At 28.0% G+C, this 14,852-nt stretch overlaps 1 protein-coding gene across 3 annotated transcripts in view; it reads left to right on the forward strand.

The window, feature by feature from the left end:
- Positions 1-14,852, forward strand: part of pum (pumilio) — a 306,308-nt gene that overhangs the window by 55,421 nt on the left and 236,035 nt on the right. The window lies entirely within an intron of this gene.

The raw sequence follows: 14,852 nt of genomic DNA on the forward strand, positions 1-14,852 counted from the left end.
AAAATGTATCACATTTTTAACAATTAATTACAAAATATTATTTAATTGGCACAATAATAAATAAAAAAATAAGCAATTTTTAAATTTTAATTTCAAAAGTTATTTAGCTTTTAAAAAATAAAATTAAAAAATTAATTTTTGATAATTAATTTAAAGAAATCAACTTTCATAGTTAACAATAACAAATTCGTTCAAAAAATACTAAATTCTAAAAAATTTATTAAAATATATTGTTTTATTTTTATGAAATATTTAATTTTTAACATCTAAATTATAAAATATTTAATTTTTAAAATTTAAGTTCAAAAATTAAATTTTATAAATTTAAATTTGAAAATCGATTTAGTTTTTTAAAATAATAAATTTCTGAAAATAATAAAAAAAATAGTTATGATTTTTAAATTATTAAAATTAAATTAAAAAATATTAAATTTTAAAAAATTAATTAAAGAATATTTACTTTTTAAAATATGAATTTAAAAATATTTATATTATTTAATTCTTTAAAATTATATTAATAAATATTTAATTTTTTTAAATTTAAAAGAAAGGTAATTTTAAATTAAATTTAAAAAGTGTATAATATTTTTTAGTTGTTCAGATATAAAATTAAAAAAATTAACTTTTCAAAATTTACGTTAAAAATTTTGTCAATTTTTAAATACAAAATAATTAATTAAATTAAATCTGAAAGAATAAAAAATCAAAAATATCAAATAATTTTATTATTTTAATTAACTTAATTTTGAACTTAAATGTACATTTTTAATATTGAATTTTTCACTTTTAAATCTGAAAAACTGAATCATTTTAATTATATATTTGTTAAATTTAATTTAAAAGTATGTTTTTTTTTTCAATTTAAAATAAAAAACTACCTTTTTAATTTAAATTTGAAAAATCGAATTTAATAAATAGTTTTAAAAATTAAATTAAAATTAATTAATTTTTTAAATTAAAAAAATTAAATTATTTTTTAATTTATATTTTAAAAATCAAACAATAGTTTCCAACAAACTTTTAAGAATTAATTATATTTTTTATTATTGAAATTTAAAAAAATTAAATAATTTTAAAAAATTACATTTTTTTAATTTGATTTTTAATGAAGAAATAGTTTTTTAAATTTTAATTTTTTAATTTAAATTTTAAAAATTAAATATTCTTTAAAACAATTATTTGAATTTTTAAAATTAATTGTATAAAATATTTTTAAAGATACAATCTAAAAACCTGAATAATTTAATTATATATTTTTTAAATGTAATTTAAAACAATTTTTTGTTTTTTTTTTAATAAAAATAACTTTTTAATTTAAATTTGAAAAATCAAATTAAGTAAATAGCTTTAATAATTAAATAATTAAATTAAAATTAATTAATTTTTTAAATTTAAAAAATTGAATTATTTTTTAATTTATATTTTAAAAATTAAGCAATAGTTTCCATTAAACATTTAATAATTATATATATTTTTTATTAAAATTTAAAAAAAGAAAAAATTTAAGTTTATTTTAAAAATTTGATATTTCTAATTTGATTTTTAAAACGAAATAGTTTTTAAATTTTAATTTTAAAAATTAAAAATTCTTTAAAAAAAAGTTATTTGAGTTTTTAAAATTAAATTTATAAAATATTTTTAAAGATACAATATATTTATTTAAAATCTAACAAATAAGTAACTTTTTGAATTTGAAAAATAAATTGTTAGTATAAGTTCGGTATTTTGGCGGTTTTAGCTTCATTATCCCACCAAAATGGCTGAAATTTGGTATTTAGTTATCGTTGGGTGTATAGAACTTTCCACTTGAAATTTGTTGGTATAGGTCCACGCCTTCATATAGCCCCCATAGAACGCCACCTCCCGATATTCGGTATTTTGAAGGTTTTAGTTTCATTATCCCACCAAAATGGTTGAAATTTGTTAATTAGTATTCGTTGAGGATATAAAACAGTTCCACCTGAAATTTGTTGGTATAGGTCCCCCCATAGCCCCCATAGAACGGTACATCCCGATATTCGGCATTTTGAAGGTTTTAGCTTCTGTATCCCACCAAAATGGTTGAAATTTGGTAATTAGGCGGAGCTAAGTACTTTCGTAGATGAAAGGAAACTAATTATTCCATTCTCTTTCAATTTAATTTTGGTGGAGGGTATAAAAAGTTCGGTCCGGCCGAACTTAACGTTTTCTTACTTGTTTTTAGTTATTTTTCTATAAATTTTGAAAAATTTAACAAATCTGTAATTTTTTAATGTTAATTTTTAAAAACTAAATATGTTTTTAAATTTAAATTAAAAATTAATTTTTTAATTTAAATTTTAAAAATTTATTTAATTTAATTTTAAATATTAAAAAAAATATTTAAATTTTAAAAATTAAATTTGTAAAATAGTTTTAAATATTAAATATATTTTGAAACTTAAATTTTAAAAATTAAATATTTTTTTAATTTTTTTGAAATTTTAATAATATTTTTAGATAGAACTATTATTTTAAATAATTTTAAAAATATATATATATTTTTAAATGTAATTTTTAACAACTAAATAATTTTTCAACTTTAAATTGATAAAGTGAAATTTTTTAACTTAAAATTTAATTTTTTTATTTAAATTTTGAAAATTAAATAGTACTTATTTTTAATAATTTTTCTAAAATTTCAATATATAATTTTGTTTCCTATTTCAACTCACTGTCCTAAACAATAAAGTAGCGACATTTGTGTAAGAAGCATCACCAAATTTTCTTGAGTGCTTGGGGCTGGGGGGGATCTTCCTCACAGCGATACACCTCATCCGAAGGAATGTTTTATTTGGCTCCTAGCCAAAAATCTGTTAGCGTTGATAATGATAATTATGCGAGAACGCAAACAATTTTTGTCAAAATGACAACAGGTTCCCACGTCTCAAAAGTTACCTAAGCAAGAGGGCAGCCGCCGAATGGATTTGATTAACATTGCGGCAAAGGTATCTAAAAACAAATTCATTAGAAAAACAGGTAATATAAAAATTAAGGGTAATTAAATTATGTTTTCAAAATAGAACTTCTTTTAAATAAAAATAAAATTAAAAAAGAGAAAATTTAAATTTTGTTGCTCTCATCATATTAAAACTGCCATTAAAATGTTATAATGAAATTTTATTAAAAATTTAATTATGCACACAACGAATTTTATTATGAAAACAGCCTTGAAATTTGTAAGCGATGCTTTTAAAGTGATGCAATTTTTTCCATTATCAAAGCTGGTTTATGAATTTGTTGTTGAGTTAATAACAAGTTTTAGGCCTAAATGTCATCTCAAATATAGTGGCTATGGGCAAACCGAAACGAATTGCAAATTATTATTTTTCTTTTAATATTTCTGTGGGAAAATAATATATTGTCACGTCAAAGAGCCTAAACTATTTTGATGGATTCATTTGCATTCCATTTCCAACATATTTTAAGTTTTTAAAAGTCTATTTTTCATATGTTAAAAAAAACTTGTTGGCTTTTTATATATTTTTATAATTAAATTTTAGTCGCTCTTCTTAAGTCAACTCAAGATTATAAAAAATGCAGCATTGAAAAATATATATAAAAGTAAACAAAACAGCGCCATAAAATTGTATGCATATATTATCAGAAATGCTATAGTTTTGTTATCACAGCTCGACTTTGATTTGTTTTATTTTCTTTCTTATTTTGTTTTTTTTTTTAATTTTTTTATTTATTTTTTCTCTTTGCTTATTTAGTTGTGGCTTTAATTTGCGTTGTTATTTTTTTCTTCGGTTTGGTTTTGGTTGCGGTTTCCTTATTAATTAAATATTAAATGGCTAGAGTTATATCTAGCTATATCTGCAGTGAAAGGTTACTTGCTAAAGGAAAAAATAATATTTTTTTCTTGAACTAAAATAACGAAATTATCCCCAATGTGCCATTAGCCGAGTACAATAGCGTAGTTGGAATACTCAATAAACTTCTAGCAGAAATATTCTGCAATTAAAATAATAAAATAATAATCCGAAACATTAAAACATTTTCTTTTGGTCCATAGTGAAACCACAGCTACTATTTGTAACCACCTATTATGGATTTTCCATCTAAATTATTTTATTTCATACCTCTAATTCCCATTTCTCATACCAATGATTTAGTGCCTACTGCAAATATTTTTGAATTGCTTAAACAAAATGTTTCCCAATTGTTTTGTTTTGTGAAATGATCAATACGAAATTGCTGGCTCCTGCTGTTCATTATTTCACTGAAAATAATTTACGAAATAGAGCAGCCAGCGTTTATACATACCAGCGACCCATTAAATTGTTATAGACTCTGTAGTACATTCGATTAGAGCGAAGCGAGAAAAAACACATTCGAATTGCTCCCAAAAATGTGTTAGTAAATTAAACACACAGCTAAAAAATATAAACAAAACAAATTTTAAATTTGTTGCGAAGTGTTTTACAGATGTTCGACGTCAAAATATTAACTTATTAAATATGCCATCATCAAAATCAAAGGGTCCATTCAAACAATGGATTATTTTTTGTGGATGATATCCAAACAATTCTTTTGAAGATGATCTCTCTACCAGAATTAGTATGCGTATTTTGCTGTGTGCATTGATTATCTTTCGGGGTAATTTGTTGACGTAAACCTCAAAAGAAATAGCCACAAATGCCGCCGGACAAAAGCACCACACAACAACTGCGGGTGAACTGATGATTTCCCTATTTGAAATATATCTATCTTTTAACAAAATGTCATTTAGAAGACAGACATACTGTCAAAGGTATTGAGTTATTATTTGTTTGGATTTTCATTTCGTATAACAGATGTTTTTTCGGGATTTAACAAGAAAAATAAACAATTACCCTTAATAATATTTGTTCTAATTTTGAATTTTAAGTCATTTGCATTCATATTTGACAGTTAATCTTGTTTGATGACAATGAATATTAATTAAGGAAAATATCTATTTATATGTATAATGGAATATATATACAGACATTGGCAAAATGAAATTAAAGGATCGATTATGGAAAGCAACTCTACTGTAGCCGCGTTGCCAGAAGAAAGAAAGTCATATAATTAAAATAAGTGAAACAGCAGAAATTTTTGTCAAATTCATTCAATGCCAGTGTTTTGAGCTTGTAGCTATTAATTTAATTGTAAAAATTTATAAAATTCGATTCGGAAAAGAAAATTTCTAGTAGTAAATTTATTCTCGGTAACGCATCTGAAGTTGGGTTGCTATCCATAATCGACCCCTATGTGAAAATCAGTAGTAGGCACCTACTGATGAAACGTCTGAAGCTACAATTCGAATATTTTTCATGAGAGAGTTATTATTGCGTACAAAGTTTGCAAAACTAAACTGAAATTATGAATATTCTCCCCCAGAAGTTACGAAATTTGCAAATTATCATCTATATTAAAAATATATGATTACGCCATCTATATTTCAAATTCTATGTTTATTATTAAAATAACTTTTCGATGAAGACCAGTGATGCAGATTTATCGTCATTTTGACGACATTTAGACTAAAAAAGCAGAAATGCCGATTTTTACCCCTAAAATGCCGATTTTAAATTATGGCAACTTTTTCACATAAAATTAGCGTTTTGTGTGAATATTGTGAAAAAAACTATACCTAAATCTATCACCTTATTATAGTACGTTTATATATAACCTAATTTAATAAAGCCATTAGGTTTTAAATGTCAATATCTTAAAACTATATTTGTATTAGTTTTTTCTAAAGGGTCTCACCTATGTAGTCGTGCAGCTCAAAAACATAATTTTATGATTTTTTTGTTTCTAAGAAAAGTTCCAGACTTTTTTAACAGATATTTTTTCATGAAGAAAGACCCATTTTGATCTACCTTCCGCAATTTTTTGTTGAAAAATATTGCATAGTTTTGTAGAAAATTACCAGCTACGACACACTGTTAAAAAAAGACAAACGTCTTGCGGTGTCTTCTCTATCTTGAAAACGACTGGACGGATCATAACATATTTTTATTGGCTTATTTATTAAGTATCAATAATCTTGTCTTTAGACGAGGGAATTTGAAAAATATTAATTTAAAAAAAAATTAAAAATTGGGTTGTCTTTTGTTGGCCAGAAGATGTTCCAAATTTTAAAAAATCTCTTCTTCGTTTATGTATTGGTAATTGTTTTCTTTACATAACATTTTATTTGTTATCTTAAATAGTAATAATTAGAACTGGAATACATGTAATTGTATTTGCCGATTTTTTGACGATTTGAAAACTGACGATTGTCGAACAAACTTATCTGGCATCACTGATGAAGACGTATTTATTAACATAAGCGAAACGTCTGAAGCTACAATCCGAGAATTTTGCATCCAACGAGATTTACTATTGGTGGCAGTTTGCGAGATTACATAAGCTACGAAACTTGCAAAATGATCTTCTAAAGCAAATATGTACTGATACGCCATCTATACTTCAAATTTATTATTTAAATGGGCACATTTATTAGCATGCATTTAGGAGCAATAAGAAAATCGTTGTATAGACCCAAATCAGATCAACTGTAACATAAAAACATTTATAAATGACTTAAATGTGGCCAATTGTTTTATGAAATCCGAAATGTGTACAAATATGTTACAACGCCACCTATATTTCGAATTTAAGCGCAATTGCAAATTTATAATAATGTTGCTCATATTGGTCTGTTTGTGAACTTAAAATTGTCACAATTGTCAAGCACGTTACGGAGAGTAAAAAAGACGTTTCTTGTACAAAATGATGCTCTAAATTAAATATATCCTACTACGCCATCTATATTTCGAATATAGCTGCAAAAACATTTGTATTTATTAGCCTAGTTCTAGGCGGAATAACGAAATAATTAAATAAAGGGCTCAAGTCAGATTAATGGTGACCTTAATATATATATATATATATATATATATATATATATATATATATATATCACGAATATTGTCAATTATTTCATATTCCATTTCAGAAAAAAAGGATAATTTTTTTTCGGTCGCGAGCCAATTTTTGGTTGTTGCGGACAAAAGTTATGGCGGTTTTATTTCGCTTTTTAAGATAGAAAATATTATAAAAACGCTAATTATTTTAATGAGCACAATTGTTACAAAAAAGTTCTCTCGAAGTGACTTCAGCGAGTAGATTGCATAATACCTGAAAAATGTTACACAGAATTCGCGGAATGTACATAAAATTGATAAATTATTGAATATAAGTCTACTTTTTTTCAAAATTAAGGCCCATTTAGTGGTCATAAAATTACATAAAAAATTTTTGTGGATCCAAACTTCACGGCAAATCAAATGAGACTACAATCATACAGATTGGTGTTATAGTTTGGATGTTACAGCCAAAATAAGCACATATTTTGGTAAAAAAAATAATTTTTTGTTTAAAAAAATATTCTTTCACATGCATTATGTAGTAGAAAATATTGTAAAAATTTATAGGAATACTTCCTTCATTTTGCTTAAATCTCCCAACAAAATAGACGGATTTTGCTTTATTGACATTCATATTAAAGTTTTCCCATTAGGGAAGCTAATTGGGTTGATGCGGATATATGTCAAAGCTTCTGAAATGGAAATAGAGGTCAAATAACCCATTTTTATTTATATGCATTTTAAAATACGTGTAAATCGCGTAATTATCAAAATCATTTTGTCCGCATGTGATTTTCATGTACAGCAAGACTATATCTTTTAATTTATATATATTTTTCGAAATTTACATTGGAGGCTAAGGTGTAGCATCGGCTGCATCCTATCATTAAAAAACCTATAAAATATCGCTATTTTGCGCAAAGTGCATACAATTTTTGTCCGCATCCGATTTCAGTGTTCACCATGAAAATCTATATCGATATATATCTATTTCAAGGCGATCAATCAAGAACCGTGGATGTAGCATCACACACTATTTTTTGGGATAAAATGAATGTAGCTCCATTAACAGTGAAGTTTTCAAATCTCTGTTTCCGCTAAAACGAAGATGCTGTATTAGTTGTTTTATTGCAGTAGAAACGAACCGCAGAAAACGCGATAAAATACGCGATATTTCCAAAAACAATTTTATGTGATTTTTCTACTTTGGACTTTCTTGTAACTCGCGTTTTAGTAGATGGATTTTTACGGGGAATTATTTATTAGATCCGGAACGTAAAAAACTAAAATATGCAATCAAGTACGAGGAAATCGAATGACAATTGTAAAAATTAGGCCCAAAAAATATGTTTTTTACAAAAATGTTCACACAAAATTTCCGTATTTGGATGTAGATTTCTATGAAGCTGTGCAGACTACATTCACATTATTCGTATCAAATAACTCAGAATCGCAAGTACTACAATCCTATATATAATTTTTTGAAAAACCTGTTTGCGGAATGAAATTAGAAGAAAATTTCAAAAAACACTGTAAATCTGGCTTCAAAATGTCAGCATCATTTAATGGTAGAAGCAGTTCAAATTTTGAAAAGTAATACATAAGTGAGATGATCCTTATTTAGTTTGTTCTACTTTTACTTTGACAGGAAAATCGAGAGAAGTGTGGTTTACTCACAAATCGAGAGAAAACAAAAAAAGACATGTTGGCTTCAACCCATTTTTACCCATTTTTTAACATAAATATAGCCACAGCTTCCACGCAAATTATCTTTTAAGGCCAATATTTTTTGCCACGTCCAAAACATTTCATTTTATCCAAAAATATTTAATTTGTATAATATAGAATCACAAGTCGCGTGTTCTAAAAGGGTAAACCTTGGCTTCAGCTATGTTAAATTTTCAAAAATATTGGTGATATATATATATATATATATATATATATATATGAATTAATTCATCATCAACAAGTAAAACTGTTTTCTGAAAAAAACTCAATCGTATGATCATACTAAAATCGGACTAGGTGCTCAACTCGGTCCATCGTAATATTGACCTTTGTCCTCAACTGTTTTGATTTTTACCACCAATGGTTTTTTTAGAAATACACCCTTGCTAAGTTACAAAATGTGAAAAGAAGAAGTTTCAACTCCAACGAGAAATTAATCAGCCCAATCAAGAATATTCCTGCGGAATTCAATTCCCATGGAATTAATTTTTCTCGAAAAAACATTCCTCCAATCAGAAATTAATCAGCCCAATCAAGAATATTCCTGCGGAATTCAATTCCCACGGAATAATTTTTTTCGAAAAAATATTCCTCCAATTATTGAATTTGAAAGCACTGATAAAAAAGTGAAATGAATTGTGAAATCGAACCCTCGGCTTTCTTCCGTAAAAAGCTACGGCTATGTTTTCCGTAAAAAGCTACGAAAATTTACAACAGAAATTTCTACCGAAGCTAACTTAGTGCGAATGTCTTTCTGCAAGACAAATGCAATTACAATTTCGATTTTAAAATAGTATTGTTTAGGAGAATCAGAAGACCATGCATGTTCTATTAATTAATTAAATAAATAATACCAGAAAATCATTTCATTACTTTTGTGAAGATTTTACTTCATTCTGCAGGAATTTAACACTCGCCAAAAACATTTTAATTTTATTTCTTATTTGTTTTTTTTTTTCATATACTATATGAAATCATCTATGATTTTATCTTAAAAAAGTGTGAATATTTACAAATACAATTTTCAATACAACCATTGGATTTTTTTTGGCATTTTGTGATTCATATGTTTTGGATTTTTTGCGTTTTTGAAACAATCCATTGTCACCTTTGTGATTTTGTGAAAATTAAGTCATCGTCTAGTGAGTTATCTCAAAAAACCGTATCTATGTATTTCTGCTAATGACTTAGGCAAAACAGAATTTGAATGTTTTTTTTTTTTTTTTTTTTTGTATGGAACAAAAACTTGAACGGTTATGCATTCATGTGATTTTGCTGCTAAGTTGTTGAGGTCAGTTTGTTGTTTGTTACTAATTATTATACAAACGTTAAACAAATTAAAACAAAAATATGCTTATTTGAAAAATCATATGGTCAATATACACATATACATATACATTTGCATACACATATGTATATGATTATTATTCATTAACTTTTGGAAATTTTCTTAAAAAGCCGTCGTGGTTATTAGTAGTTATAGTCTATTGGTTTTCTAAGTGATCTCAATTTAAACTTTAAGTCATGATTTTACATACATACATTTGAATACGGAAGTAATACGATTAATCAACATATTTAAGATTTTTTTAAATTATATTATTTGCCTTACTTTACCTTGAACTTTCTCGATTCTGTAAAAAATGACAATATCTTGTCACTCACTGCTGTTGTCTATATCTATAAAATACCAATGTGATGAGTAACTCAGAGACTAACCAGGTAGAATCTTTATCATTTTTCGTGATTGGAACTGGGTATTGAAAATTATCATGGAAAGTTACCAAATGACCAAAATAGAAAATATTTCCCGCTTGGATTTTTTGATTTGGTAAAATAGCAATTTTCCCTTTCTGCTTACTAAGAAGCGGTGTTTGCTAGATCCATATTTATTTCTAAACTAGGGATTGGTAATGGAAAGCAATAATCGATTTTTCGACTTTTCGATTTTAGTCTTAAACTAGAAATGCGATTTTTCGGTCTGGCAATTATTGCATTTGTCCTAAAATTCGCTTTCGACTTTTTCATAACCGCAGAAAATCTTTTATAATCGACTATTCGTCGAGTTTTCTTTTGAAACTGTAAAACCGCCAAAAGTGTAAAACCACCAAGTCAACAATCTATGGGCAAACTCGAAAATCGATCACAAGATAATCGATTATGCGATTTTCCCTCCAGACAAAAGTCGACTACGATTTTTAGACTTTTTACTTCAAAAAGTCGACTAATCGAAAGTCGACTTACCTATCTCTATACTAAACTACTTGTTGTCGTGTGCATCAAATAAATTTTAATAAATTCAGATTTAAAAAATTCGGTTTGCTTTGTTCCGCAGTTTGACTTATTTTAAAACACCTGCAATATAAATCCAAAAATTGATTAGGTTTTTATGCAAATTGGGAGGTGTCAATGAAATTGCCATAATGCTATTATATGCAATTTTTTTATTAATATATTTTTTTATTAACAAAAGTGTAGGTGTGGAATATCACCAAAAAAAATTATTAGACTTTGCATGACAATGGCATTCGAAATCTAAAAAACAGGTTAGAATTTAGTCGCAACCATGAGAAAACCCCCCAACTTCTCAAAAATGGACAATAGTGCTTTATTAAGAATATATCAGAAAGTGGAACTATATTGAGGTTCTACCAGAAATTTCTCTTCTCTATAGAAATCTTAAAACACAAATTAGGATTCGTTCCCTTTAAAAATTTAAGCACAGTCCGGTAAATTTTTTTATCATCAATCTGCCTACACCATTATATGGAAACTATAGCAAAATGTAAACACATAAGCTTTGTTCCTTTATTTTTTTAATGGTAAAAGTGGGAAAATAGAAAACTGTCAAAATTTTACCAGAAAAGTAAAGGAACGAAAACATGGTAGATCTGGTAGCAATGTCAAAAAGAAACATACAACTTCACTTTTTTCTTTTATTTCACAGTTTTTAATTTTGTTTTTTTTTCAGCATTCGCTTTTTTCTTCTGTTTTTGTTAATTTTTTTCTTCATTGTCAAATAATCGTCAAACAAATGTCGAAAAATCAGATCTACCATTTTTTACAAGAAGAAATTTGTATGGTAGCCTATGGTAGAAGATATAGGCATTTCCGCCCTCTCTGCTCTCCCTCTCTGTAAAAAGTTGCTTCCAGTTTTACCACTTTTTGGGCTTAAGGGACGATTTGCAGGTTAAAAATGGTAAAAATGGTAACCTCAGTTAAGTAAAGGAACACAACTATATTTGCACTTTTCAGCATAAATGCCCCTTGTGCATTAAAAAATTCTCAATTAAGGATATTTAAGTCGACTTTCGATAAATCGATTTGTGACCTTTTTGGGTTGAGATATCTTTAAATCAAACATTTTTATAATCGACTATTTATTTTACCATGATTTTTCGCTAGATAGGTTTTGCAATAGCTCCCTCTGTTGACGAACAATTTGAAATCGACATTCTTACTGAAACATTACAATCGAAAGATTGAAAAGTACCTTTTAATTCGGTTTGGAAATGTAGCAAAAAAATCAAAAATTCTTCAAAATGGAAGGAAAAAAAAAAATTCTTCGAAAGATCTACGGACCAATCTGCGTTGACGGTGAATATCGACGTCGCATGAACCACGAGCTGTATCTGCTATACAACGACATCAATATTGTTAAACGTATCGAGATGCAGCGATTGCGTTGGCTAGGCCATATCAAAAGAATGAGCGATGATGAACCCACTAAAAAGGCGTATGAATACATGCCACATGGCGGTGCACGCAGAATTGGCAGGCCAAGGAATAGATGGCGCAAACAAGTGGATGATGAGATGACAAGGCGCGGTATTCCAGAGAGCAAAGCAACAAATAGAGAGGAATGGAGATCTCTTCTTAGTTCGGCCTATAGAACAAATGTTCTGTAATGGGCCAGCTAAGTAAGTAAGTAAGGAAGGAAAAATATAAATGTCAGGAAATGTCATTTATTCTGCACTTTGTTGTGTAAACAATTCTTAAAAAACGGTAAGAAAATACATATTAGTTTTTGAAGAAAAATTCTCCAATACACCAATTGTTACATCTTTTTTTGATTTCCGTTTCACAACATCATACATAATTTGTAACAATTTATTGTGGGTCTAGGTCAAAAATTTACATTTTCATATCCCTTCGAGTTTTTGTGTTTGTTTTCAAAATAAACATTTCCTCCTTGGTCAGCATGCTAACCAAACGAATAAGTGTCTTGTAACTAACATTCCCATGAAAACCCAACCAGGTGTTACAAATCCCCTGTTGATATTTATAGGGCAGCGAGCTTTGTTCTTGTTTCCGTTTTCAAAACAATTGTAAAAAGAACATGTAAATTAATTTCCATTAAGAATATACTGTTGTAAAATGGCTGGATGGCGGGCTGACTGGATGTTTGGGTCAACAATGTTCTTCCACACCAAAAAAAAAAAAAAAACAACAACATTAACAACAATAGGAGGGCAGGTATGGAAGACGACTTCCATGTCTATTTTTGTCCTACATTAGTATGCTATGGTTTGTAGGTTGAATGGTGACGACGACAAGCTTAACCTAAAATATTCAATGGGAAGAACTTGGTCGTATTTGTTGTTGTTGTTATTTTTCTATTTTGCTGCTTGTTGTCATTACCCCCTAAAATCTACAACGAAATTGTAAAAATTAATTCAATGCACGCTCCAGACATTAAGTAAGAGATATTCAAATGAAGCATAGAAAGCAAGTCACACAAAAACAACTTAGACGGGGCTAGTAAAGCTAGCAAAAAATATGTATCCGACGACACTCAATGCCCCCTCAAATACTCAATGCTCTGTCTTAGCCATAACATCATTAACTTAACTTACCTTACTAAGTTGCCTTTAGAATTCATTCATGTTTGTGCTTTTTGTGACTGTCCCGCGCTCTTCTTTCTTATGTGGTTTATGGCCTGGTCCGCTTTGCCTGTTGCCTCTACAAGAAAATTGCATTAATAAATACCGCGAACGAACACCATCATTATTTTTCATTGTGTGTGCTGCTGTTCTAAAAGAAGACAACAAAAAGTAGAAGAAGTTGTTTGAAGAGAAGAATACTAATAAAATAAACTGGTAACATGTTATGTGGCCGCCACCGCCAATGAAGTTTAAGAACAAGGCAAGAACAAACTGAAAGAAATACCGTTAAAATAATCGGTCAACATAACGGTATTTCATACAACACGTACAAACATATACACATAGTTACATTCATATCAGCATTTCATAATCAAGTCAAACATTCTCCAACGAAAGAGAACAGTGGGCCTTAACAAATGAATAAAAACCGAAGTTTTACAAAAGGTAATTTTTAAGGAAAAAATATGGGCTATTAATAATTGTTACAATATATTTCACTGCCTTGATTCGATGCGCTTAACCCTTTGGTCTAAAGAAGAATATTCTCTTATAAGCATACCACGAAATTTCATTCCAAAATTGGACCATATCGCGCCTTTGTTCGCAACGAATCTCCTACGACGAAATTTCTGCATTGATCCTCAGAGATATTTCAAGTCCCAGCCTTCCAAGTTGATCCTCATGAGATAATTCAAGTCGCAGCTTTTCTAGTTGTTTCTAGGTGTTCAGGATCTGAGGATCATCACCAAAGAATTTTTCAACATTTCGAGATCTTAGCTTTTGGAGTTTTTCTTAGACGTTGATTGTCATGCAGTCACTCATCATCCAAGAATTTAATATACATACATATATTTTTATTGTTTAGTTTCGTACATTTCCAGAATGAATTCGCACCAACAGTAACCCTTATGATTCCGACATCATCCGTTTTTCCTACTCGTTGGTGATTAAGACTGTCACTCATCACCAAAGAATTTTATAGATATTTTTGGTTTTTTCGTATCCTTCCAAGTTGAATTTCCCAGATTTATTTAGAATCTTCGCCCTGATATTTACCCTCATAAGAAGTTTTAAAATCCCAACTTCTGTAGTTTTTCCTGGACATTTTTGTTCAGTCAGTCATTCATCACTAAATAATTTTATAGATATTTTTGGTCATTTCCCACCCCACTATGATGAATTTTTCAAAACCCAGTGTTATAAAGCCCCTTGGCACCAACATTGACCGTCATGAAAAGTTTCAAGGACCTAGCTTCAGCAGTTTTTTCTGATCGTTGATGATCAGGTAGTCACTCATAATCAAAGATATAGATATATTCCAGTATGAATTTCTACA

Source organism: Musca autumnalis, unplaced genomic scaffold (assembly GCF_047663935.1).
Source record: "Musca autumnalis isolate F117 unplaced genomic scaffold, ASM4766393v1 scaffold_1, whole genome shotgun sequence".
Taxonomy (NCBI): Eukaryota; Metazoa; Arthropoda; class Insecta; order Diptera; family Muscidae; genus Musca; species Musca autumnalis.